The following is an 8,497-nucleotide window of genomic DNA, read 5'->3' as shown; positions in this document are numbered from 1 at the left end:
TCACAAAAGCTACTCCAACTACTAAACTTTACTCTTACCACTACATTGCCAACCACTCATATTTTTTTTCCTAAGTAATAGTTTGAATATATCAAACCACTAAAAGCTACTCAAATGCTAGTATCGAACACGCCCATAGTTTACTCTATTCATCATCATAGTCAAAAATTAAATAGATTCGAGTGGATGTTTTTGGATTATAATAGATTAGTTAGATTTTTTTTATTAGTTTAACAAATAATAATAATAATAATAATAATAATAATAATAGATTTTTTCAGCATTGTGAAAGTCACAGCAGGGAGATCACACCTCTGCTTGGCTTTGGGCAGTCCCTATTTCGGGGTTGGGTCAGACGATGAACGCAAAGACTTATCAATGTGTGTTGTGCTACCGCTTGGGTGTTCCATTATTCTCTGTCTCGAGCTGTGCTCTGCTTGTTCACGGGTTTTCACTAGGGATATTTTCGGAAATCACGCGGTGTCTTGTGCTGGTGTTGTGGGCATTAAACATTGGCATAATGTTGTTCGGTATACCCTTGTCGATGTTTGCTATCGCTTTGGGATTTCAGCTAGAAAGGAGGTTGACATTAGGTTGTGTGGAGGGAACGACGAGGCCCTCAGACCTGCAGATTTGTTACTTTATTCCTAGGATCGTGGTCGTGATGTCTGTATTGACTTGACAAGGTCTTCTCTTTTGACACTGTCTGGATTATCTGACTTTATTCCTGGACGGGTTGTAGCTGATGCGGCTCATCGGAAGCGGGTTAAGTACGATTCCATTTGTCGTGCAATTGGATACGACTTTCTTCCTTTCTCTTTCTTTTCATTTGGGGAATTAGAAAAAGAGGCGGTTGCATTGCTGAAGCGGATCCAGAAGTTCTCGAAGACCCAAGACATTGGGGCACGTGTTGCTGCTCATATCTTCACTAGGATAGGATTTTCTATAGCTCGAGGAGTGGGGGCCCAGATTGTATCTCGGCTTCCCACTAATTTTTTGTAGGTTGTATGACATTATCTGGTTTTGAGGAAAAATAAATAAATAAATATAAATAAATAATAATAATAATAATAATAATAATAATAATAATAATAATAATAATAACTAGGCATAATAAGTTTTAATAATAAGTTCAATCAAGTCTAATAAGTTTTATCAGGCCTAATAATTTCCAATAAGTTCAATCAGGTCTAATAAGTTTTAATAAGTTCATTAAAGTCTAATAAGTTCAAATAAATTCTAATACGTTCAGAACTAATAAGATGGAAAGAACACACCCTTAAGTCAAATTAGATCTAATAAGGTCATAGTTTTATTCAGATAAGTTAAAAAAAAGTGCATATGAAGATAACACAACCTTAGTAATTTTTTTTTTTTTAGCGATTCCCTTAGCTAAGTAACGTAAAAACATAAAACTAATTCCTTATATTAGTTATATACAATGATGTAAAAACCATTTCTCACAATATCGTCCATCCACATATGCTTAGTTTTAAGGTTCGATATATGTCAGTATAAAACCGCTAACATTGTTGGCGATTCTAACTAATATAGTTCTCTAATACTGTAGTACTAGCGGTTCTTTATATGGAAATAGCGGTTCTATATAATTCAGTAATAACAGCATTAGCGATTCTATATAATTTGGTAGAGCTGAAAGCTAATGTAAATGAGGTAGCTTCAACTTAAAACCGCTAATGGTATTATAGGTTCTATGCATAGAACCTCTAATGTATTAGATATAGAATCGCCAAAATTATTAGCGGTTTTATACTTGCAAATACCAAACCTTAGAATCGAGCCTACATGAATGGTATTGCTAAAAATAGTTGTTAAACCGACTTATAGGCTATTTTGAATATTACCACCTTTAAATTTTGAAAATAACTATCTTTGAAAAAACCACTATTTGATTTTGACCATCTTACTTTAATTTTTTGTATTTAACCACATTTAAAAAGAAATGATTATAGAATTTTCCACAACATGACGATTTTCATCTAGGGAATTGTTAGTCGAGCCTAACTTTAAAGTTTTGGAGGTCATTTCCGCCTTACAGTGCCAAAATTGAGCTCGGAATCGTAAAAATAAAAAAAAAATACAGAAATATCTTGTTTTACTTTTTAAGAAATGTCTCAATTTGCGTGCCGTAATTTTTTTTAGCCAAAATAATTACTCGATTAAAGTTTTATGGATCATTTTAGTTCTAAAGGAAACAAATCGAGCTTGGAATTGTAAAAAAAAAAAAGTAATAAAAAAAAAGAAAACCATTATGTAGTGGTAAAAGCTATATTTTTGTATTTTTATGTTGGTTAAATATAAAAATATTTAAGATGGTTATTTTCAAATAGGGGTTTATTTAAAGGTGGTTATTTTCAAATTTTCCCTGACTTACGTATGGAATTAATTTTAATTTTTAGTATTATTTAGGAAAATTGCTTAAATTTTTTTTTTAATTTTTTATTTTTTATTACCATCGACTTGTAGTAAATCACCATTTTTTTTTCTTCCCAATTTGATTAATCCGCATACTTTAGTGTTTGCACTTTGGTGTTGGCCCAACGATAATATGGAGCGTGAGTGGACTCGCTTCATAAGTATTCCTCTTTCAAAGGAGGGCCCTCTTATTCCCTACTCTTTAAGTGTAAAAGATCATTGCTGTTATCAACAACAATTCCAAAATTTTTGGATAATTTGCTTTGATGTTGTAATTGTAATGCTAGTCGAAGTTGCTCTCGATGTTTGCAATGAGTTTAAGATATAGGGTCCGTTTGGTAGGGTGTAAAACATTTTCAATGTAAAATGGTTTTCCATGAAAATCATTTTACAATGGAAAACTCATTTTTAAAAAAGTTTTCTGTTGTTTGGTTGAATGGAAAATGCTTTTACATTTTAAGCATTTTCCATTGTTTGGTTGAACTGAAAATTCAATTGTGAGGGAAAATATTTTCCCTCCACTTGTGATGGAAAATGTTTTCCCTCCACTTGTGATGGAAAATGTTTTCCTTCTAAATTGGGGGGAAAATGTTTTTAATAGGGTGGAAAATCATTTTCCACCCCAAGTTTTACATTTTAATGTTTTGCACCAAACCAAACAATGTAAAATGGGAAAACACTTTTCAGTGAAAATGTTTTACGTCCTACCAAACGGAGCCATAGTGTGAATGTGTGATAATATCTGTCTCTAAAAGTTTTTCTTGTTTTAATTATATGCGTTTGTTATTAATTTTTTATTTTTTTATCAATAATATTTAAAATTTTATATTTTTGAAACATTCAATAAAATGAAATAAATAAGATCTTACATGACTTCAAAAATAAGATCTTACATAATTATATTTTTGTTTTTTCAGTGTAAATTAGAGATAATGTGGAAAATTTCTTTAGATGGTGAATAATTACAAGATTTTTTATGAGAAAGAATCTCTATTACTTTTTTTTTGAAGTCAAGAATCTCTATTACGTCGTATACAAGTGAAGGGGGAGAGAAGAGTGAAAAATTGTTTACTTACAACAATGTATTCGTAGTTATAGTGTCTTTTTTTTTTTTTTTTATTTAAAAGAACTTAGTTATAGTGTCCTATTTAGGCGTAGTTTATGATAATAAAGTTATACTTATATATCGCTATTATATAAGTCAAGGGTTGAGGTGATGATCTCCCCCCAAAAAACGGTAAGGAAAAATTATGTAAGGACTAGCCGGCTAGTCAATCGTACCAATAACAAATGAAGTAGAAATTAACATATAATGAAGATATTATAATACATACATTCTATACACTTGTAGATATCAAAATTGTATCTCCTCAACTATACATGCCCCAAATGATGAAGTCTCAACGACTGTCTTGAAAACTGGTGCATGTGTGAGCAGACATGATGTTAAGACAAACCCCCTTTCAAAACCCTTCAATTTAAAAACCACTTAACGCAACCTCAAAACCCATCGAAGTCAACACCATTACAGAGTATAAATTATACTATTATCACAAATTATTCGTTTATAATACTTGGATCATCCATAGTATTATTATCATTAAATTAGTGTATTTTTTTTTTAAGAATAATATGACAAACTAAATTTAAGTCCCGTGCATGACCCAAGGTCTAACTTAGTCCATGCTACGTAGTAACTTTTCTCCTAAACTTTTTTACTCATTTACCTTTATTTCAGGATTTTTTTTTTCTTTTTTTTTTTTTTTTTTTGTTTTTGTTTTGGATGGGAAAGTGAGGTCAAGCAAAACAAAGGGTGCATAATCATAATCGGTACCAACTTATCAATATGATCTCTTTTTTTAATTTATATCTTGTTTTGATTTGCTGACATTGATATAGCAATGGAATGCATATGATCACTAATGATGGTTTTGTGCAATAGTAAATTTGTGGTTACCATTTCCATTCACTACCCTTCCACCATCAAATAAAGGGCCAATTGTCAAGATATAATAGGATGTGTTATTAAGATTGGAAATGTCTACCCAATCTTTAGTAATTTTATGTATCTGGACCGGTCTGACTCGTGAGAGGTTTCTGTCTGTTTGAACATCTTGTTCTTACTTATCTCCTCCAAAAAAAAAAAACAAAATTTTCAGTAATATTGCAACCTTTTGTCTATGTGGACCATATGAAATAAGGTAATACTACGAAGTTTTTGATGTAAACCACAATAAACTCCTAATTAAGTTCGACTAATTTGAATTCGGATTGGGTCAAATTCCAAATGGACGGAAACATATGAACTCTAGCATGGTTTAAACTAGAATAATTCATGGTATAATGAAGTTATATTACACTGCGTACGAAGTATATTATACTACCTTTGTTCAAGCACTTGTTGGTGAGCAAAGTTAATATAAAAGATGAAGAAAAAAAAAATAAATAGTAATTGCACTATTAAGAATCTTGTAACCAACACCTAAATATAAAATTAGAATCGGTTAACAATACCAAAGCACATAAAGCTCAGAGCTTTGCTTTAAAGGATGTCATTTTGTTCAAAGGTTACCTAAACCCTCCTAAGTTTGGTGCCTACTCTACTAAGCGTTGCTACTTGGACGAGGTTTGCTTTAATTGAAAGGAAATCCAGTACTAAACTATCTTTATATATAAAGGGGAAGTGCAATTAGGGGCCATTTGGTTGGGGGTATTCAACAAAGGGAATGGGAATCGACGGGAACCATTCCCTTTGTTGTTGTTTACTAGGCCACTTTTCCATTTCCCCTTTCCCCCTTCATTCCCCCAAATCCCTCCAAGTTCATTCCCCACCCCCCCAAGGTATTTCCATTCCATTCCTTGGCCACCACCATACCACCACCCTCCTACCTACCCACATCATCGGAAAACTGCACCAATGCCTACCCTTTGCCGCACCTACCCCACCCCTCACCGACCATCCCCTCAACTCCCCCACCCCTCGCCGGCCTACTCCACACCCACACATACCCTTGAAAACGCCACCCCCTCTCCTCGAATCCGCACAGAAAATTGCACGATTATCCAGCGAATGACGGAAATAACTGAAATCGACAATTTTAGACTACAATGGCGGAAATCTACTGGCAATGCAATTTATGTTATTTCAATTGACCTGGAAATTTGAATGAAAGAGGAAAGGAAAAAGAAATGACCAGTCTGATTTGAATAGTCAGATGAAGTTCGAGGCGGTTGAGCTCCGTAATTTCTTCCGAAATCCGCCATTGATGCTGAGCAACAGCTGCTTCTGCTGCAGGAGAGCGCGCGAGAAAGAGAGAGGTGGTGTGGGAAGAGCGCGAGAATGAGTTCACTTGTTCAAATTTCTGTACAGGGAAAATGTATGGAGTTAGTTGATGGGGTTAGGTCAGAGCGGCGAGGGGTTAGGGATGGGCGGCGAGAGGTAGGGATGGGGGTTAGGGTTCCGTCCAGCCACCACAGCCTTCGAAAACACGGTGAGGGTGTGCGGGTGTAGTGGTGGTGAATCTAGTGATTCTCATTGTTTTTTTACAAGCAAACAACATACTACATTTTAGGGATTTTCATTCCACTCCATTTCATTCCCTTTGTTCATTCCATTCCGTTTACCCCGTGTAAACCAAACGGCTCCTTAGTACTTCCTTTTCTTTAATTTAGCATATATAATTAGCATAATCAGTCTTATGAATTCATAATCAGTCTTATGAATTGTGAAATGCACGGGTTGTATCAATATAAGAAATAGACAAAATAAGGTGAAATGAAATGCATAAGAGAGAAACTAAAATAACTTAAGTAGAGGATGAATATTAGATACCGAAAAATCAAAATAAATAACTATTTTTTTATATATTTTTTATACTATTTTTAATTATGTAAAATTCCAAATAAATAGCATAAATTTGTAGGTTTGGTGCATGTATATTTGTGTTTTATTTACTACGTACTAGGTTTAGATTTTGACAAAACATCTTCCATAAAGAAGATTCATACATATAAATATTCTAAGTAATAATTTTACAACAAATGTAATGACATATAGTTTTTTTAGAATTTATAAATTCATCCTCTCTAGTCCTTATAGAAATTGGCTAACATAATTTAAAGTATATTATGAAAATATCTTAATATTAGACATGTTACTAATCACTTATACAAGTATTAAAAAAAAATGATGAAAAGCATAGCATTCTTCCACTACTTTTTGGTGTGTACCAATATAACTTGGTTGGGCCGACCATACATATGATTATGGGGCTACTTTTTTTTTTTTTTTTTTTTTTTTTTGGCTGCCCTGACATTCCCTTCTCATCATCCATTTCCCTTTAGAGGGAAGATGAGGCCTCTTTGTCTTTCTGATATTTTTCATTGGGCAAATTAATAATTTGATTTTCCCATTTTGTTTGCAACAATTTTGATCATTTTTGTGTTTCTTTACACTATAGGAAGAATGAATATCATTAGCATTTTACATCAAATTAAAAAGTAATAATATATAAAATAATATATAAATAAACCTAAGTTTTCACACATTACACTTATAAATCTACTTATAGAAATTATACTCCATATTAATATTCGTATAAATATTTAATAGGCTAAATATTTAATAGGCTAAATATTTAATAGGCTTATATTTGGATAGATTTCGTGATATTATTGGTTCAATTATAAATAAACGTTTTAATGAATACAAAGTACAATAGTATAGATTTACTTAATTTCTTCACTGAAGATATATTTTCTTTTGGCGAAATTCGTCGTTAAGGATAATATTCACTTTTACTATGTGTTCCATTATTTTTAGCGAACAAAAGTAAAGTGAAAAAAAGGAATTTGAGGAGAATGGACAAAATAAATCATGAAAAAGGAAGCAATATAATAGAGTGGTCCAATCAATCCATTGATCTAAACTCGTATTAGTATTAATCTTAGTATAATTAGACAAAAGTGAACAACCGGCCCTTTTAATAAAACTAATGAGTTGTCACATAATAAGCACCATTACCTCCTATATCTTTATGAGTGCAATTAGTCTGGCCTTTTTAGATGGAAAGACAAGATTATTTTACTAATCCAACACTCAATTGCATTTTAGTATTTTTCCATCTAATGTATATTTATTTTACAAGAAATTTTTTTAAAAAAAAAATAAATAAATAAATAAAATAAAATTGGTGCAAATAGTTAAAGAAAAAGTGTCTTTTGTTTTTACTTTGATGTGGGGTATAAGGTTGTATCTTACAAAATTGGGCATATGAAAAGTGCATTGCACCATCTCATCCACAAAATAAAAAAGAATAACATCATTGGAATATATATATTTTTGACAAATAAAAAAGAATAACATCATTGGAAATTTTAGCACACAAGAAATGCTTTTTTCAAACGGTATCCTAGACAGATTGAGCATCAACGTCTCGTTATAACTGTCATATTTAGAAGTTAGTAGTATGTAGCTTATGTCATGAAATAGATAAAGATTGGATGGATTACTTTTTCCTTAGATTCTATAATGCATTTATTTTTGTATGTCAATAAAATAGTAAACTCGTAATAGTAACGAACAAGTTTAATGCATGAGTTTATATTTCAATCTTCTTTCTAGTTTTTTTTTTTTGAAAAAAAAAGTTCTTTTTTCATTAGAGTTATGGAATGTAGGTCATTGTTTAGGATAAGTTTCAAGATGAACTTTTAGCTATGATTTTAATGGTCTTTAAACAAATGTGTTTTGTACAGATAGTATACTTGAGTAAGGAGGATTTGAGAATTGGAGGGGAATGGAAGAAAGGAGGGAAGAGGGAATTTTCCCCATTGTTTGGACACGACATGTGGGAAGGGAGGGGAAGAGAATTAAAAGGGTCTATATCGAGATAAAATCTCTATCCATAATGACTTGCGTGTATTTTAGACACAAGTGACCTCTATTGATACTAATTAGTGCATTGTTTCTTGTTTGAACCAAATTCAAATTATAATTGGTAGTACTCAGCTAGGTACCACTGCCAAAGATGAACAAGAAGGATAAATACACAAGCCAGTATTA

The sequence above is a fragment of the Chenopodium quinoa genome, unplaced genomic scaffold (assembly GCF_001683475.1).
Source record: "Chenopodium quinoa cultivar QQ74 unplaced genomic scaffold, ASM168347v1, whole genome shotgun sequence".
Lineage (NCBI taxonomy): Eukaryota > Viridiplantae > Streptophyta > Magnoliopsida > Caryophyllales > Amaranthaceae > Chenopodium > Chenopodium quinoa.
This window is presented reverse-complemented; position numbering follows the sequence as displayed.